The 20,667-nt window shown below is 42.1% G+C and overlaps 1 pseudogene; it reads left to right on the top strand.

Moving 5' to 3' along the window:
• LOC127983549 (laminin subunit alpha-2-like) overlaps window positions 1-20,667 on the top strand; it is a 186,525-nt pseudogene that overhangs the window by 33,914 nt on the left and 131,944 nt on the right.

The raw sequence follows: 20,667 nt of genomic DNA, 5'->3' as shown, positions 1-20,667 counted from the left end.
GCATTTAATTTTCATTACAGCAATTAACAGTACTGGGACTCTCCACTGTTTGTGTGACTTTGCTTGCTTTTGTAAATTCTTCATCAAATGTGGAACCTATTCAGACAATATGCAATTTCAGATGCACAGAGTGTATTTATAAACATTAATTTAGTCACTGAATTATTCACTCAACCAATTTCTTAAAAAACATAAATTTTCCAGGAATTAACCAGATGGTCAGTCAGTCAGTCAGTCAGACAGTCTTAATGAGCGAATCACTGAATTGTGGTTAAATGAGTTGTTCAAAAATACACAATCGTTCAGGAACAAAATGCCCCTGTGTCTTTATGTGGAACTGTTTTTATTGGTGAAGCAAAAACACACAAAGTAACTGGCAATAATATGTTTAAAATTGAAGTTATGCAATATTAACTAGATTGTTTAACTACTGTATTAAAGAAATATCACTCAATCTAATCGCCTTCTTGCTACTCCATTTTTACTTCTTGCTACACCTTCTTGTTACTCCACGCTGGAGTGACCCAAGCTCTGGTGGCTAGCCTTTATGGGTCATTCTTGAATTAGTAACTGCAACAAACAGTCCACTGAAGGCAAGCGTAGTAAACCCAAATGCAGTTTATTTACAATAAGGACATGAAACATAATCCAAACAGGCTTGGCTTGACTTGACACTGGCTCGACTTGAAACAGACTTGACATGAACAGAAATAAGACTCACCAAGAGAGGTTACAGAGACAATACTCGACAATGTGAAAGAGACAACATGAGGGCAATAAATACCAAACAAAAAGGGTCGCATGACAAAAACCAGCCAATGGGAAACAAGGCACATGACTAGATAACTGATCAAAACATGACACACACACACTAGGCAGGAATACATAAGGATCAAGGGAATCACAAGACTAGACAGGAACTATGACTATGACAAAATAAGAGAAATTAAAACAATGAACTTGAAACAAAACCCCAAATCAGACCTGAATTTATTTTTTCTGTTGTTCACAGTATCAGCATACCTTTTACCTGTTTCTGACTCTTAGCTGTGACAGTATTCAGATCAACTCTTCCACATGTGGAATTGTCATATTATCAGTGGCATATGTCAGGAGCTCCTTGTAAAGTGATGTCTTTATTTGCCAGAGTGAAACTGTCTTGACAAATCAGAGGAATGCTATTATAACCAGATTGTGGCTGATGCTAAGCTGAGTTAATTGAGCATTATTTGAATATTTTCCCAGGTGAGTCCACACATGCCCTGGCCCTGCTCATGTAACCTGAGAAGTTCACTGCACTTTTCATGTGTCCCGGACGAGAATTAGGCCACAGCAGGTATAACACAACACAAGATCCGGCAGCAGCCATATTTACACATACTAAGTGTTTTCGGTGAAAAGATCACTGAAATAGCATGTGGAGGTCATTAGAAGCACATTACCACATTATACTGTTGTGTAAACACTCATCCTTTCTGAATGCATCAAATGGAAGATGGAATAAAATGTGCCAGTGGCTTAGTTAGTAATGATAGTAAAAAAAAAAACAAATCTGTCAAGTCAAAAAACAAGTCAAATATGCTTGCAAAAATATACCTACCATTTAAAGAAAACAACAAAGGAACTTCCCAAAGAAGTGTTAAATAAGTTCACAAAGTGTGGAGTAAAACTGCAGGTAAGGAGGGACATATTTTCCTACAGCCTTGATAGTTGGACCTTGAAAAATGTTGAAAATTGAAAATATTCTGAATATTTAACCTTTTCTGGATGTCATTAAAAATATGTTAATAACAGTGAGCAAAATACGTTTCCAGGATGGTATTCATTCTAAATTATTTTTTAATGTATAATTTATACATACTTTATTATTTTTATTTCAAATCTAAATCATTCAGTTTCATGCAGACGTGGCAAAGCAAGCTGTCACAGTCAAAAAACCATTCATGTATGTTATAGATGATTTTTAGAAGATAAAGTAGCAGAGTAGCCTTAAATATGATTAGGTGAATTGGTTTTACCTCACTTTCATTTAACTTTGGCCTAAAAAATATATATATATATATATAAGTAGGCATTTTAAACTGCACTGGTTTCCACAGGGTGTTTTTTGTTTTCGTTTTAGGTAATTCTGGTAAAAATGTATCAGTGTTTTTAAAGCATGTTTTATTTTGCATTGATGATAGTATTGACATTTGTTTTTGTGTGTTAAGCAGGAGCATAGGCTGTAATGGTGTGTTTTCTTGTCTCTGCAGGTTTGGCATTGGGCTCGTGCATCTGTAAGCAGGGATGCACAGGTGAGAAGTGTGACAGGTGTGCATTTGGATACACAGGATTCACTCTGTGTGAGCGATGCAACTGCAGCAGTGAAGGCAGTGTTAACCAGGATCCCTGCCAGCTGCCCTGTGTGTGTAAGGTACGACATGTGTTACCACATTAACACTGGCCTCCCTCTCCATGATCACTGCACTCACTGCTACAATAATACCACAACATAGGCACAGACTCTATGACCAAAACATTACTATACTTTATCTAATTTGATTATTAGAAGCTTCCTTGGAATAGATACTTGTGCACAGATTATATTATTATTATCTTCTTCTTTTTTGCTTCCCCTTTATGCCTGTGGCAGCCCATGTGGTCAAAAGGTTAAACATTGCACTTATGTAAAACATTATCTTATAAATTTTGCATCATGTGTTTTAGAAATGTGCTCTTTTCCCCCCTTTGTTCATTTTAAATAAGCATTTCTTAAAGTACTGCTCTTACAAAATTTGCCTCACAAAAAATGTATCGATTCGATTTTTAGATTTTCTGAGAAATGGCTTCATGGAGGTCAGTGCAAATCCTTGCGTGTGTAGGTTGGGGTCATGATGTTTAGATATTTATGGATGCCAATCTGTGTTTGTGAAATCTGCTGTTTACAGGATACTTTTAGAGTTTATCCCGCATCGGCCAATTACAGAGAGTGGTTTCTAGAGCAACCGTGCAGGATGAACTCTGACACTGGTTAGGTTAAGTATTGAGAAGCAGAATATCACGCATACACAGTTTGTGGGAAGTACAGAGAACCTGCAGCATTACTGATTTAACAAGCAACTCCTAAAATCCAGCACAGAGATAACTCCACTCGCTGATCAATTCAGCGATCTTCATTTAGTTGACAAAGGCCAGATATTTGATTCTTGTGAACAGCTGCATTGAGCAGTATGATATTAATGTATAACAACCAATTTTCAGGTCAACTACTGTAGCAGGTTTCTGAACAACAGATGGTCCATGGATAATATGAAGTCAGTGTTCAAGTCCCTAATATTGAGTACTTGCTGTGCAAATCGAGGGTATGCATGTTTCATCACTGTCAGCTGGAGTCCTAAGAGAAAGACTAAATGGCAGAACACACAAAACATATCTAAAACAGGAAAGAGCTCTATGATTGACTGTACAAATAGATTTGACAAGATATCTGAGATATATTTTTACAGACTGCCGAAAGCTACAGAAAAGATAAGCAAAAGATCCTGCTATTCAAAGAAACAAATGTGCTTCAGGCAGCGAAACAAGCATTTGCATTTATCATTTTATGTTAATATGCTGAATTTTGCGGTAAAATCTTATTTTATTTATCTTATTGTTATATATATATATATATATATATATATATATATATATATATAGTATTGACAACTCCTCAATTAAATGTTCACCATCTTATATTCTGCATAACTGGATGTTTTTAAATAAGCACTGTGTGGCGAGTGGGGCGGGGCCGAGAGGCGTGGGAACGAGGGGTGGGGCGCAGGTGCAGCTCATCTCCAATCACTACACCTGGCCTCACTCCTCGTTCCCACGCCTCTCGGCCCCGCCCCACTCGCCACACACTGACAAAATCTATATACGTTTTGAGCTGGACGATATGTCGATATATAAATAACATTGATATAAGTGATCAACCAGATTTAGAACAACCTAATTTTTATTTATAAAATATGTTGACAGGCAAATTTGCTTTAAGTATTTCTCGGCGTCAAAATCAGGCACATGTAAATGTCAGGAAAATGGCTGCATGTCAATATCCATGGACCGCTGGATCTTTAGTAAGTTGTAAGGAACACTATATTGATTCCAACAACCTTTAGTTTTAGCTGATTATCATTTTATCAAGTTTTACTTGCGTTTTGTTTGCTGCATTCATGCAGCAGTCTCTTTTTCCACTCAAGCCTGGCTGAGGGGCTGTGTTCAGATGGGAAAGTGACCTCAATGCATACCCTCTATACTGCCATAGTACCCTTTAGCCCCTTTCACACTGCCATTCCGGCAAATACAGGGGTAAAGTGTTCCGGCAATTGATAGATTTTGCACTTTCACACTGCCAGTGATTACCCGGGATATGTGCGTGCTTTCACACACAACCCGTAAAGATCCCGTAGTGACACGTGACATCAGCGCGTGACGTGTAATGTACGAGTCGAAAAAGCGAGCAATCTCGGTGTCAGCACGGAAAGTGAGGAACTAATTGCTTCATTACAGTTTGCACATATTTTTTCATCCCGAACGTTGATCTTCCTTCAAAACAGCCGGTAAAACAATCGCGCGCCATCACTTCGACACGGCATTAGATCTGGCTTTTGTTCACACAGCGCTCGTCCCGGGTCGAACCCCGCAATGTTACTAGGTCCCCGACCCGGGTTCAATGCCGAAATCAATCCCGGGAAGTGTTTGCTTTCACACAGAAGGCGACCCGGCATTGTTCCAGTGCGTGACGTGTAATGTACGAGTCAAAAACGCTATGCACGTTATACTTTCACTGAAGCAAGCAAACGATCTCGGCGTCAGCGCGGAAAGTGAGGAACTAACTGATCTCTGCTTCATTACAGTTTGCACATATTTTTTAATTGCAAACGTTGATCTTTCTTCAAAACAGCCGAAAGAGTCGCGCGATAACGTGCCTCATCACTTCGACACGGCATTAGATCTGGCTTTTGTTCACACATCGCTCATCCCGGAAATGTTACTAGGTCCCCGACCCGGGTTCAATGCCGGAATCAATCCTGGGACGTGGTTGCTTTCACACAGAAGGCGACCCGGTAATGTTCCGGCAATATGCCGGGTTCGATGTGCAGTGTGAATGGGGCTTTTGTGAGATCATTCACACAGTTTTTTTTTTTTTTTTTTTTGCGGTGTATAGACTCTTTAGCAAACTTAACATCTCTAGCAACGCATTTCATTACTAAAATCTTTTGATTTTAATCATGTAAATATAGTTAAATGATAGTAATTTTGATGGCTTCGCAGTTTCTCACATGTAGTGATCACTAAGTCTTTAAGGCACTGTTTACAGACCTAAGACAGGTTGGATGCAGTATTTAATTTAAAGTGGCCGACAATGAGGCTGTGAGGCATGACTTAGTCACAACCTACAACTTTAAAAACTGTTTGATAGAGTTTTTGTCTGAAAGTTTTTTTTGTTTTGTTTTTTTACATTCCATTAAACTATTCAGTCCCTCACAGCCTCGTTTTCATCCCAGTCAAAAATTAAATCTGGCACAAAGGTCTGTGGCAGCATTAGCTTTCTACAGACTGCTCATCCTGAATAAGACAACCAATTAAGCAAAAAGGCACTGAATCAGAAAGGCCACATTCAGGTCGCGAGGAATTTCACACAAGCTTGTTTGAAGAAATTTTTCAAGATATTCTAAGATGAACACAGAAAACTGTCAGCTTTGTTATGTCTGGCTGGTTCAGGTGTGTCATATTCATATCTACTTATTAATTGTTCAGTGGATGCTGTCACGACCAGGACTGAGAGGAAATGGTTGGAAAGGGACAGAGGAGACAGGTAGGACATGTACCATCTTATGTGATGAGGATACTTAAAGATGGACAGATGAAATCAGCTTGTATGAACAACACAGGTCCAAAAAGGACAATGAAGGATCTAAAGGAGGGATTTATAAAAATGTCAGCAGTAGAGAGGGGAGTGTGTGTTTTGCAGTAAAACATGACACAAACCCAGTGATTCAACCTTTACAAAGTAGATGGAAGTTTGCATGAGAGATCTGACAACCAGATATTAGGGACTTTAAGCAACAACAGCTGATGGAATGGCAATGGCAAAGAACATGCGCTTGCGCAACTTTAAAGTCCTACTTCGTGACGTGTACATTGTAATGGTCTACCCTGGGAGTACAACAAATTTGCAGTAGTCACTACTATGTGACAGATTAAAAGGCGAGTATATTTTGCATTGTAAATCTTGATTTTTAGACTTATTGGCATCATACAAGACTAAAAACTCTTCTTCTGACAATAAGTTGAGTGTTCCTTTGGCTCAGTAGTAGAGCATTGCATTAGCAATACAAAAGGTTGTGGGTTTGATTCCCATAGAACACAAAAACGTTAGCCTGAATGCACTGTAAGTTACTGTGGATATATTTTAATTTAAGTTGTCGTTTAATGCCAAAAGCACGGTTTCTCTTGCCCCCATTTAAATAAAAATTGTATTATGCTAAAGATAAAAGATTGAATGTTTCACAGTCCTCTCAGTTGTTGCTGTTGCTTTATTGTTAAGCATTGCTTAAAGTCCCTAGTAGTTCCAAGAAAGCAACAACAGCCATTGCTTTTTTATTTCTGGGTCAAAACACACAATGTAAGGTTAAAGTGTTCCTCTAACACCTCCGAATTCAGTGTAAGAGTGCAACGCTTCATTTATAAGCTGCTCAGATCTGATCTCTCAGCATCAGATGCACATCTGATGTCGCCTCTGTTCTGTGTAAATGAAATACTGCTTGAGAGCTGCTTTACACTTTGATGTTTTCCTGACAACTAACTTTTCTTTTTTTTTTTCCTTGGCTGTCAAATCGTTGCAGTCTGGATCTATTTTCCCCTCCTAACATAAGATTAAAGTGTTTCAATGCACAAAACCAACTGAGAAAATAGAATAAGATGAGCCAGCTCAGTTTTAATGCAGGACTACAGATGATCGAGAAGGGTTTCACAGGATTTCTCTCAGTGCTCCGGATGGATGGATGAACAGATTAAGAGTGAGCGGAGGTGAAGCGTGTTTGGCGTTGCCCAGATAAGGAGGCTGTGATGGTCAGATTATAGACGCAAACGCTCAGCTCTGTTCAGTGAAGGCTGGGCTCAGGCGGAGCGCCAGTGTAAATGGGACATTAAGAAACATCAGTAAATGACACCCACAGATGGGATGGACTCGCTCCAGGTGCCGCTGTCTGATGCCAGTATTGCTGATAGCTGTAATATACAGAAATAAATTAAAGTGTCAGAAACACTGGTGTCTGTTCATCTGAAAAAGTTCATTATACATTAGTTAGTACTGGATTCACACTGTAGGGTTGACTGATGATCAGAATTTATGAAATGAGCCTCTTGAAGATCATGGGCCCTATTTTAACGATCTTAATGCAAAGTGTAAAGCGCACAGCGCAGGTGAACTCAGGGCATGTCCAAATCCACTTTTCCTATTATAACGACAGAAAAATGGTCCATGCACTGGGGTGCATTTTTGGAATGGGTCGTCCCTATTTTCTTAATAAGTAATGGGCATTCAATAAACCAATCAGAATGTCATCTCTCATTCCGTTTAAGAGCGAGATGCGCTCGCGCCATGGCGGATTGCTATTTACATGGCAGAATTTGTTGGTGGAAAAGCTGAATGCTTCTCAGGCGAAGAAAGATCATCTACGGGACAAGCGGGAATCCACCAAAGCTTCCCGAAGTGAAGAAGGCATGGGATGAAGTAAAATTTCATTCATCATTGTTAGTAATAGGCTGAATTGCAAATAGGTATCCTAGTTCTAATACACGCAATGACTATCCATCATTACATTTGTATATGTAGCCTACACAATAATATTATTTTACACTGTAATCCTTTTGTTTTTAATATTTGGAATGTTTGTGTGATGCATCCCTGTGTGTAATAAGCAAAGTCATCATGCACTGTGGACCGCCCAGAGGCGCAATTTCTACCAACGCACTCTTGAATAACAAAACAATATTGTGCCATTGACTTTAGACTTTAGACCAGGTTTGAGTTGGTGTATGGCGCAGTCTATTTTCAGCTCATTAAAATAGCAATGCGCCAGCAATACGCCTGAAAACACCTCTTTTTTAGACCAGCACGCCCATGGGCGCACAAATGGGCGCAAATGGATTTGGTGATTAAATGACGTGGCGCTGGATGGGAAAATGCGAACCTGAATCTGAACAGAACTGGTCACAACACACAGTTTAAAATAACACAGAGTTACAATTCAAAGCAACTAGTTCCCCACAACTAAAAAAACTAACATATTTTACATATTGGAATAAATAAACACAATTACACAACTGAATGCAATCCACTCTTCTGGATTTAAGATAATAAACAGGTAAGATTTAAAGTAAGATCGGTTATATAAATGTATATATATATATATATATATATATATATATATATATATATATATATATATATATATATATATAGACATTTTATTAAAAAAGGATGCATTAAATTGATCAAAAGTGACACTAAATGCATTTGTAATTTTACAAAATATTTCCATTTTGTTTTGAACTTTATATTCATGCTTGAATCCTGAAAAATAAAATGTAGCATGGTCTCCATAAAAAAAAAAAAAAAAACATTTGGCAGCACAACTGTTTAGAAACATAGATAATAATCAGAAATGTTTATTGATCATCAAATCATCATATAAGAATTTAATGATTTCTGAAGATCATGTGACACTGAAGACTGGAGGAATGATGCTGAAAATACAGCAATCAGTTACAGTTTAAAAGATATTCACAGCTATTTGAAATTGTAATAAAATTACAGTTTTTACTTTTTTTTATCAGATAAATGCATCCTTGGTGAGGAGAAGAAACTTACACACAACTTACACACAAAACTCTTACTTATGTATGTATAGGAAAACATATTTCTAGTTATAGCAGTTCTTCAGCAGTAATTCTGAATGGTGCACGGTTCCAGTTACAAACACACATATGTGAAGAGGTCCTGCAGCTATTGAAATAAATTAAATGGAAGAATAATGACTTTTCCTTCACTGTAGAGGTTTGTGCACCTGTGTGTGTGTGTGTAAGTAACACACTTCCCATGGTTTAGCTTTATCAGTGTTTAATAGTGCATGCAGCACAGTTTCACTCAGCCGTCTCTCTCTCTCTCTCTCTCTCTCTCTCTCCAGGAGCATGTGGAGGGACAAAACTGCGACTGCTGTAAACAGGGATTCTATAATCTCTGTGGAGACCATCTCCATGGATGCGAGAAGTGCTACTGTTCTGGTCTAGCCAGCCCGTGTGCTGAATCCCACTGGGACTACAGTAATGTAGGAGACAATGCGTTCCATAACCAGTGTGTGTGTGTGTGTGTGTGTGTGTGGGTGTGTGTGTGAGAGAGAGAGAGAGAGAGAGAGAGGTCTCATTTCTCATTAGTTACACTATCTTAAATCTTTCCTTGCCTAGTGGGATTCAGTCTTATTAAGCAGTAATGGCTGTTCTTACACATATGCACACATGGACGATTCACATGGATATTTTCCAGTTTAATGAGTGAACAAAAGTTGCTGGTCATCATCATACTTAGAAGTGAACTGTCATGAGGGCAGTCTTTACACATACACACAAAGAGGACAGAAGTTAGGAAGGGTAAAAGTTAATAGTGTATGGGGCCCTGGCATTTTTTTGCTTCAATTTGTGTGTGTGTGTTTAAGAGAGAGAAGCTACCAGCATCTGTCTGTTCAATTAAGCTGACCTCGAGTTGTCTTTTCAGAGCTCCACTAGCTTTAATTACGGCTGTGTGTGTGTGTGTGTGTGTGTGTGTGTGTGTGTCAATACACTGCTCATGCATGTGTGAAGGACTGGTGGTGGTGGTGTGTGTGTATTCTGTGGCTTTGATGTACAGGCAGATCTTTATGACTTTAACTGTTTTATTAAGTGGTCAAACATTGTCTTACTCACAAAAATACACTGGAAAGGCCTGAAATTTGGTCCGGTATACTGATAGCGCTGCAGATCATTTTACTCATTTCTAATGGTTCTGCAATTATAATACTTAATTAAATTCCTGTAAATAGTTATTCAGTATAACAATTTGAACGGGTAAATGAATGTACACAATTGAACCAATCAAGCTTTCTGTAAGACTGTAATTTTACTAGCAACGCCAGTGAATCCAGTTATACTCACTAAAAGGGCTGATAGCTCAAAAAAAAAAAAAAAGTGTAGTGTGATTGCTCTTCATTTTGTTTATTTAGATTTATTTTTATTTTAAGTTTAAATAATTAAATTCAAAAAGGCACTGCCTTGCACTAAAGAAATCAACCCCAAATCACCATCTACAGTAGTATCAACTAAGTTAAAAATGACAACATGAATATAATTTAGCACATGTATGTATTAATTTAATAGTTGAAAAGGAATGTAATATCATTGTCATTAAAAAAAGAAAAGGTCTAAAATATGGTTAACTTCATCCCGTGCTCTATCTATCTATCTATCTATCTATCTATCTATCTATCTATCTATCTATCTATCTATCTATCTATCTATCTATCTATCTATCTATCTATCTATCTATGTCTCTCTCTCTCTCTCTCTCTCTCTCTCTCTATATATATATATATATATATATATATATATATATATATATATAGACGGTTTCATCGGGCGCACGCGTTAAGTTAACTTCCGGTCTGTGTTGTGTATTTCGGTATGGCTGCGGTGCCATCTACAAACGCAGTTAAAGCCAAGGTGATGATTAGACTGAAGTTGGGCTCAGGTGGTTTTGCTGCGGGATTTGTTTCCCATACATTTATTTATTTTTGGAGCCACAATTTTAAAACTGATCGAGTTTCAAAAAGGTTTCGTTAAATAAACATGAGTAACGTAACGTTACGTAACGTACTGCACGTTTAATAATAATAATTCCTTACATTTATGTTTAAATATCAAAATGAGGCACGGGTGTTTTTATATCGCTGTATTTCTGAAGGAAGACTTGCATGTTATATGCCTGATAGCAGCGTATGAGCATACCAGCTCTGCTTCGTTTACAGCTGTTACTGGGGAAACCTCTATTTCTCGTGCTTTATGTCTATGCTTTAAAACATCTCCTGCTGGCAAATAATGAATTAGCATTTTCATGAAGTCCGCCTGATCCACACAGAAAACACATTTTGTTTGTTATCAAAAAATATCTACTCTAGAGGGACTTGGCTGTTGTTATTGATTCTATTTGGAGTCTACCGGAAGTTAAGTTAGGTCCACAAAAGTGCTCACGCGCATTAACGTTTGTTTATGTTGATGCCGTTGAAACCGTCTATATATATATATATATATATATATATATATATATATATGTAATGAACCAGAACTCGACATGGGATCCATATGCAGGCTTTATTGCAGAAACTCGTAGTCGTACAGGCAATGGTCAATACCAGCAATATCAGCAACGTAGGGAGAACAGAGAATCAAAATCCAGTAACAAACAAGGGTCGGTAGGTAGGCAGCAAAGGTACGTAAAGGATATCAAACAGGATCGGCAACAGGAAAACAAACACGGGTAGTAACGCTCAGAAATGACAGACACAGCAAATCAAGACTTCGCGTTGAGTTATGGTGATAGTCCAGCTTATATAAAAGTCCTGATGAGTTGCACCTGTGATGGTGATCAGAGTCCAAGGACGGGGCTTGTGGGAAATGTAGTGTAGTCAGTGTAAATTAAATGGATGGATGCGTGTGTGTCAGTATTCAGGTGAGGGTGCCCTCTGCTGGCCAGGGAATCACGGGGTTCGTCTCCGTGACAGAGCCCCCCGCGAGTGACTCCTGGCGCAAGGAGGCAACCGACGTCAGGGTCTACCACGGGGTCGAGGGGCCGGTCTTCCATTGTGTAAGCAATGAAATTCATCGATGAGATTGGGATCTAGAATATCCTCAGAATTTACCCAAGAGCGTTCCTCTGGACCGTACCCCTCCCAGTCAACCAGATACTGCAGGATTCTTCCCCGACGTCTGGAATCGAGTAATTCCTGGACTTGGTAAGCCTCCTCGCCCTCAATGGTGATGGGTTGAGGGGCCTGCTCACTGGACCTCCCCTCTCCCTCGTCTCTGGGACCAGCAGCAGGCTTGAGCAGGGATACATGAAAGGTAGGAGAAATACAATTTGTGTGAGGAAGTGCCAGCCTGAAGGAAACTGGTGTTATCTGTCTCGTGATCTGGAATGGACCCACGTACCTTGGACTCAATTTGCGGCATGGAAGCCGGAGACGTAGATCCCGTGTTGATAGCCACACCCATTGACCCGGCTGGTAGTTGGGACCTGGGCGCCCTCTGCGATCCGCTTGCTCCTTTTGCCTTCAAACAGCATGTTGAAGGTGAACATGAGCCCAATTCCAGACCTCCTCACTGCACGTCATCCAATCGTTTACGACTGGCACGTCCGTTGGCTCCCCTGACTATGGGAACATTGGCGGTTGGAACCCCTGTACACATTTAAAGGGAGTCAGACCAGTTGAGAAGGGAGTTTGTCAATTGTCAAGGGGGGCATGTTTAGACCCAAGATGGCGCCAGGATGTTTGCCGGCTTGCCACAGTCTGTCCTTGTCTCTTTTGTTTGTATTGTTTTTTGTTTGTTTTATCACACCCTCTGTTTGCTCCCCTCTGGTAAATGATCACATGATGCTTCTTAATATTCGATTGGCTGTGACCGGTTGTTTATTTAGCGATCCCAGAGATGATTGGCATCTGCACTCGCATTTTGTGCCAGTCGCATTGAGGAAAATGTGCTACCTGCCGGGATGTCTGTGCATGTGGAGGAAACGGCGAAGGAAGCGTGGGAAGCGTGCTGGAGTCCTTGTGAGATCGAAAAGGATCGGAAAGTTTCCAGTCATCGGACCAGTTTCTTTGATGGCGGAGGCCGTGATCAGGAACTTGAGATGTTCATACATTGTGCCTGTCTTTCCGTGTTCGGTGCTGATGCCTCAGTCATCGCGGATGGTGTACGTGAAGCGACAGTCTGCAGATCGAGGAGTTAATCATCGGAATCTTCGCTATTTACATGACAGTGGACCGGTACCATTCTATGATTCCTCTCTGAGATCTTCTTATGCCATTCCCACTCCAGTGACAATGGCGTTGATAAACGCGAGATCTCTGGCAAATAAGACCTTCATCCTGAATGATCTTTTTCTTTCTCATGAAATTGATTTTTTATTTATAACTGAGACTTGGCTTAATGCTGGTGAAATGACTTCTCTTTCTGAACTTTCTCCTCCTGGCTGCAGTTTTTTCAGTACCCCTAGGTCTGTTGGTCGTGGCGGTGGTCTTGCAGTTGTTTTTAAAGACCAGTTTAAATGTAGACTTTCACCTTCTGCGTCTTTTAGCTCTTTTCAATCTCAGTTAATTATGCTGAATTTTGATTTATAGACCCCCATACTCTCATGGGGATTTTATACAGGAGTTTTCTGAATTTTTATCTGGTATTGTCCCTTCTTTTGACAGTATTTTAATTTTGGGGGATTTTAATATACATGTGTGCTGTCCTTCAAAGCCCCTGGTTAAAGAATTTTTACATTTATTAAAGTCGTTTGATTTTTTACAATGTGTTTCGGGTCCAACTCATGAACGTGGTCATACGCTTGACCTTGTATTATCTTTAGGATTTTCTATTGATAGCGTGAAGATTGTTGATACAGTTTTTTCTGACCATAAGACTGTTATTTTAAATTCTAACTTTCCTTGTGTTGTGCCGGGTAATACTGTTTCTGCCTCGATTTCGTCTCACATACTTAATCCATGTACAGTGAGTAGTTTTTCAGCTGTTTTAAATGTCTCTCCTTTATTTTCATTGATCGAGTCACACTCTCCCTGTATGGGTTTAGAATAGTTGGTCAATCAGTTTAACTCTTCTTGCTTAGAGATTTTAGATGTTGTGGCTCCTGTCAAAGTCAGGGGAAGAAAGTCAAATCGCAGCCCTGGTTGAACAGTACTACCCGTGCTCTTAGGCAGGAGTGTAGGAGGTCTGAACGCAAATGGGTTAAAGATAAATTACACGTCTCTTATGAGCTTTTGAAGAACCGTTTGAATGAGTATCAAAGAACTGTTAAATTGGCTAGATCAAATTATTTTTTATGTCATCATCTCCAGAAACTGTAATAATTCTAGAGTACTTTTCTCTACTGTAAATACTGTTCTTCATCCTACTGCTGCTCCTGCATTCAATCCTTCTGCTGACATGTGTGAAGAGTTTTTAAACTTTTTTATTGGTAAGGTTGATGGAATTAGATCTGTAATTTCATCTGTTGGCAATGATTTTATTGTTTCTGTTGCCCCTCAGAACCAACTGACCAGTTTCATGCCTGTTTCTTTGCAGGAGCTTAAGGATATAACTGCTAATATAAAGTCCACCAGGTCTCCTGGTGATGTGCTCCCTTCTTCTCTATTTAAGCAGGTACTTGATTCAATTGGCCCAAGTGTTCTGTCTATTATAAATATCAGCTTGTCATCTGGTGTTGTTCCGGTTAGTTTTAAGCACGCAGTTATTCAGCCCTTTTTTAAAAAAAACCCAGCTTAGACCCATTTGACATGAGTAGTTTTCGTCCAATTTCAAAATTGCCTTTTATTTCAAAGATACTAGAAAAAATTGTGCACGCACAGCTTAATGACTTTTTAATTAGGAATAACATCTGCGATAGATTCCAGTCAGGTTTTAGAGTTGGTCATAGTACAGAATCGTCTCTTTTGAGGGTGTCTAATGATATCCTACGAGGTGTTGATTCTGGAAACCGCGTTGTCTTGTTGTTGTTAGATCTTACAGCGGCATTTGATACAGTTGATCACAACATTCTCATTGATCGTCTTAGGGATCAGGTTGGTATTCAGGGCTTAGCCCTGAAATGGTTCTCTTCCTATTTGAAGGATAGGACTCTTTCAGTCAGCTTAGGGGATTATTTTTCTTCCATTGCCCCCCTTGTGTGTGGGGTTCCACAGGGCTCTATACTGGGACCAATTTTATTTTCCCTTTATATGCTCCCTCTAGGTTCTATTTTAGAAAAATTTCAGATTCAGTATCATCTTTATGCAGATGATTCTAAAATTTATGTACCACTGAAACATGGGCATAAAAGTGCCATTCAGTCTCTTCATGCATGTTTGGCAGAAGATAAGTGCTGGCTTGCAAATAACTTTCTCCAATTAAACGAGGATAAGACTGAGCTCATTTTATTTGGAAGTAAGGGGTGTGTGGATGATGATTGCTTGGGGTTGTTTCCTGGGAAAAAACTGTCTAGCGTGAGGAACCTTGGAGTCATTTTTGACTCTGAGCTTAAATTTCAGCAGCAAATTAATGCTGTTGTTAAAAATAGTTTCTTCCTTCTTAGATCAATTTCTAAATCGGTGATCGGGCGTTTTCTGTTGCAGCTCCTAGGCTTTGGAATGACCTTCCTCTGTCAGTTAAAACTTGTCCTTCATTGGGTGTTTTTCAGAGTGCGCTTAAAACTTATTTGTTTTCTTTAGCTTTTGACAATGCTTTGTAAGTGTGTATGTCATATGTCTGTTTTTTGTTTTTTGTTTTTATGTTTCTCTTTTATACTTTCTGTACAGCACTTTGGTTCCACTTGTGGTGTTGAAAGGGCTTTATAAATAAAGTTGAGTTTAGTAAAGTTCAGTTGAGTTCTGCGCATATTCTGCCCATAGTAAATATCAAGCCCAATCGTAGGTTCTCAGAAAGCAATTCAATTCCTGGTTGAGCCTCTTCACTTGTCCGTTGGCCTGGGGATGATAACCAGAGGTGAGACTGGCATTGACATCCAAGGCTTTGAAAAAGGCTGACCATAGGTTGAGAGGTGAATTGAGGTCCTCGATCTGACACGATGTCCTCGTGTAAGCCGTATAACCGGAAGACCCAGTTGCAAAGATGTTCTGCAGTCTGGAGAGCTGTGGGTAGTTTGGGTAATGGAATGAGTCTGCAGGCTTTGGAGAATCGATCAATGATGGTAAGTATGATAGTGTGGCCTTGTGAATTGGGAAGATCCGTAATTAAGTCTATGGCAATGTGAGACCATGGTCATTGTGGAATGGGGAGTGGTTGAAGGAGGCCGGTGGGAGATTGTTTGGATGATTTGTGGATGGTACAGTTGTTGCACTGTTGTATGTAGTTGGCTGTGTCCTTGTGTAGTGATTCCCACCAGAAGCGGTTCTCCAGCTGATTAATGGTGGCTGTGATACCTGGATGACCGGATGATGGATGGCAGTGAACTTGACTGATGACCTCATAACGAAGATGTTCAGGGACGAAGATTCTACCAACTGGACAGGCCACTGGGGTTTCGTTCTGCTCCCTGTATTGTTGCAGCAGAGTCATGATGTCCCATTGAATGGGGGCAACTACTACATGAAAAGGCAAAATGGGTTCTGGATCTATTGGAATGTCCTCCTCCTCGAATTGACGTGAGAGAGCATCCTTCTTGGTGTTCTTGGAGCCAGGTTGATAAGTTACAGAAAAGTCGAATCGGGTGAAGAACAGGGACCATCTAGCTTGGTGAGGGTTAAGGCGTTTCGCGGTGCTTAAGCAGCAGGTGGAGGATCACACAGCTAACAACAGCACCACCACAGCAGCGCCTCAGCGGTCGAATCTGCAGCTAACAACAGCACCACCACAGCAGCGCCTCAGGTGGACAACCATACAGCTACAACAGCACCATCACAGCAGCACCTCAGGTGATCAACCATACAGCTACAACAGCACCACTACAGCAGCACCTCAGGTGAATGTTCATACAGCTACAACAGCACCACCACAGCAGCACCTCAGGTAAACTTTCATACAGCTACAACAGCACCACCACAGCATCACCTCAGGTGAACGATCATACAGCTACAACAGCACCACCACAGCAGCACCTCAGGTAAACATTCATACAGCTACCACAGCAGTACCTCAGGTGAACGATCATACAGCCTCAACAGCACCACCACAGCAGCGCCTCAGGTGAATGATCATACAGCTACAACAGGACCACTACGGCAGCACTAATGTCTAAGACTGCTGATTGTTTCTATAACAACCGGGAAGCTTCTAATGGCAGCTGCAGTGACATGCTGACTTAGTGTTCGGCTCTTTCAATCAGAAGTTGGGGCTCCCTCACTCAGCTCAGCCGGTCTCCTTCAACCTCCAATTCTATTTCCAAAACCTCTTTCCATTCTCCCCTTCCCTCCCTCCCTTCCTGCATCTTCCAACACACCCCACTCAAAGACATCTTTTCATCCCAACATCCCTTCTTCCACCCTTCCTTCAGCCTATTCTACCCTCTCTTTACCTCTCAATCGCACTCTCTCTGTCACGTACGGTGATACAGTAAGCACAATCCAACAGAATAAACAGTCCAGGCCGGGTCAAAACCAGAAGTTCCAAAACATAAACACAAACAAAAACACACGGGAAAGGCAGACTCAGGAAAGTAACATCCATACGACAAGGTAACATCCATGACAAAGACTCAAACAGAACGGGTATAAATACACAGAAGGATAATGGGGAAACAGGAGACAGGTGGGGAACAATCAATTAACTTAAACAAGGAGGAAGGTGACCAAATAAGGGAACAGGAAGTGATGAGATGACAGACACCGTGGGAACGGAGGACACCTAGTGGACACCCAGGGAACACAACCCAGACACTGTGGCAGAACCCCCCCTCTACGGAGTGGCTTCCAGACGCTCCACGATAGACAAAACAGAGACCAGGAGGCAGGCGGACAGGTGGAGGCTCAGGGGGAGGGACGGAGGGCCAGAATAACTGAGGGGAACAGGGACAGGAGTGAAGACACAAAACAAGAAACAAACAGTAAAATGAAACCCCCCCAGGGTGGAGCAGAAGACCAGCATATCCGTGTGGTCAGAGCGGAAGCCCCCCAGGGCGGAGCAGAAGACCACCACGTCCTCGTGGTTGCCGCCAGAGTCCCCCAGGGCGGAGCGGATGACCACCACGTCCTCGTGGTCACCGCCAGAGTCCACCAGGGCGGAGCCGATGACCACCACGCCCCTGTGGTTGATGCCGGAGTCCAACAGGGCGGAGCAGAAGACAAGCACGCCCCTGTGGTTGAGGCCGGAGTCCCCCAGGGCGGAGCAGCAGACCACCCAGTGACTTGACTTGTCTCTGGAAGGTCCCTGGTAACTAGCCCTGACTCTGGAAGGTCATCGGTGACTGGCCCTGACTCTGGAGGGTAATCGGTGACTGGCCCTGGCTCTGGAGGATCATTGTACTCCTGACTCGACTCTGGAGGGTCCACTGGCACCTGCCTCGACTCCTGAGAGTCCACCGGAACCTGACTCGACTCCTGAGAGTCCACCGGAACCTGACTCGACTCCGGAGAGTCCACCGGAACTTGACTCGACTCCGGAGAGTCCACCGTAACCTGACTCGACTCCGGAGAGTCCACGGAAATATGACTCGACTCCGGAGAGTCCACGGGAACATGACTCGACTCCGGGGAGTCCACCGTAACCTGACTCGACTCCGGAGAGTCCACGGAAATATGACTCGACTCCGGAGAGTCCACGGGAACATGACTCGACTCCGGGGAGTCCACCGGAACCTGACCCGACTCCGGAGAGTCCACAGGAATCTGACTAGACTCTGGTCTGTCTGTGAAGACCTGAAGCGCCTTGGCTTCGGGCACTGTCTCTGGAATGGTCTCGGGCACCGCCTGGGTCAAGGCATCGGGAGTGGCCTCAGACACTGCATCGGGAATGGCCTCGGTCACCGCCTCGGTAACGGCCTTGGGAACGGTCTCGGGCACTGCATCGGGAACGGCCTTGGGCACCGCCCCGGCCTCCGGAACCGCATCGGGCACCGCCTCGGCCTTCAGAACGGCATCGGGCACCGCCTCGGCCTCCGGAACAGCATCGGGCACTGCCTCGGCCTCCGGAACAGCATCGGGCACCGCCTCGGCCTCCGGAACCGCATCGGGCACCACCTCGGCCTTCATCATTGTATTCTAACCCGACTGCCAAAGTCCAAAACAATTGCGCCAGGCCACCCACCTCACTTCCCTTTTGACGAATGGTGGTTAAATTCTGGAATCTCCCCCTCCATTCCTCTATGGTGGCTGGGGAACAGATTCGAAATCTCACAGCGCTGGATCTCTGCAGGATGGAGTCCTTCTGTCACATACGGTGGTACAATAAGCACGGGAGAGATCCAAATGCAGTGAAAACAGGTTTATTTGAGGGGCAATCCAACAGAATAAACAGTCCAAGCCGGGTCAAAACCAGAAGTTCCAAAACATAAACACAAAACAAAAACACACGGGAAAGGCAGACTCAGGAAAGTAACATGCATACGACAAGGACTCCATGACATGGCAATGGGGAAACAGGAGACAGGTAGGGAACAATCAATTAACTTAAACAAGGAGGAAGGTGACCAAATAAGGGAACAGGAAGTGATGAGATGACAGACACTGTGGGAACGGAGGACACCTAGTGGACACCCAGGGAACACATCCCAGACACTCTCCCTACCTTCTCCTACCTCCTCCCCCCTTCTATATCCTCTCATCATCAACCCCCTCCCCCAACTCAAAGACATCCTTTCATCCCAACATCTCTTCTTCAACCCTTCCTTCAGCTTACTCAACCCTCTCTTTACCTCTCAATTGCACTTTCTCCCTACCTTACCTCCTCCCCCTTCCTATATCCTCTCATCCTCAACCCCCCCCCATCCTTTCATCCCAACATCCTTTCTTCTAGCCTTCCTTCAGCCACTGTCAGGACTGCCTCTCATCTTGCAGGCACCTTCACACCTGTGCATTCTGTTATGGAGCCATGCGAGAAACACCTGCTCTCATAACCCTACGACATCAGCAGACTGACTGGCAAAGCACTTCTGCACTACTATCAAGAACCTGACATAGTCAACAGGCTACTAGCAGAAGAGGCTGAATTGAATCAATTTATCTTCTCTCCACCACACTCTCATTCCAACCATTAACCATATAATCACAACCACAGAATACTCCTTTACTTAGCAAGCCACGGAGCTGGCCGGCCAAACCCAATACCTCTAAATGCCAAGTCTTGCCTATCCATCATGAATCAGGTGAGGCTTCTGGGATGATTCATCATGAGCCTCATTCATTTGCAGATGCAGCCCTAGGATGTTGGTCTCTCTTCAGAAGCTAAAAAGGATTCTTACTAACAACCACAGTCTCCTTACGTTCTTCACCTCCTTGAAGACTTCAGATAGTTGCACCTTCATCCAAACCTTCATAATGAGGATATCCACACTAATCTACATCTCTCATCCCAGCTGCATCCAACTGTATACTGCTGCAACACCCTAAATAGCAGTTCAGCAGTTAATATGGTGGCTGCCGGGTTGATTCGGAACAGCCTCCGGAATTCAGTTCCTACAATCCATAGTCTCCACAGCATTATGAAACGTATCCCATAGTCATACAGTAATATAACATCCTTGAGTGTTTGAATAGTCTGAATCTACTCATCCGCTCAGATGATGCAGTAGAAATTGAAACCATAAACATGGGATGATTATGTTAGGCCCACTTAATCTACTCAACAACAATTCCTCCTCCGAGCAACTCCATACCATGACTCCTTAATCTCTTAAACTGACTC

Source organism: Carassius gibelio, chromosome B20 (assembly GCF_023724105.1).
Source record: "Carassius gibelio isolate Cgi1373 ecotype wild population from Czech Republic chromosome B20, carGib1.2-hapl.c, whole genome shotgun sequence".
Taxonomy (NCBI): domain Eukaryota; kingdom Metazoa; phylum Chordata; class Actinopteri; order Cypriniformes; family Cyprinidae; genus Carassius; species Carassius gibelio.
This window is presented reverse-complemented; position numbering and strand designations above follow the sequence as displayed.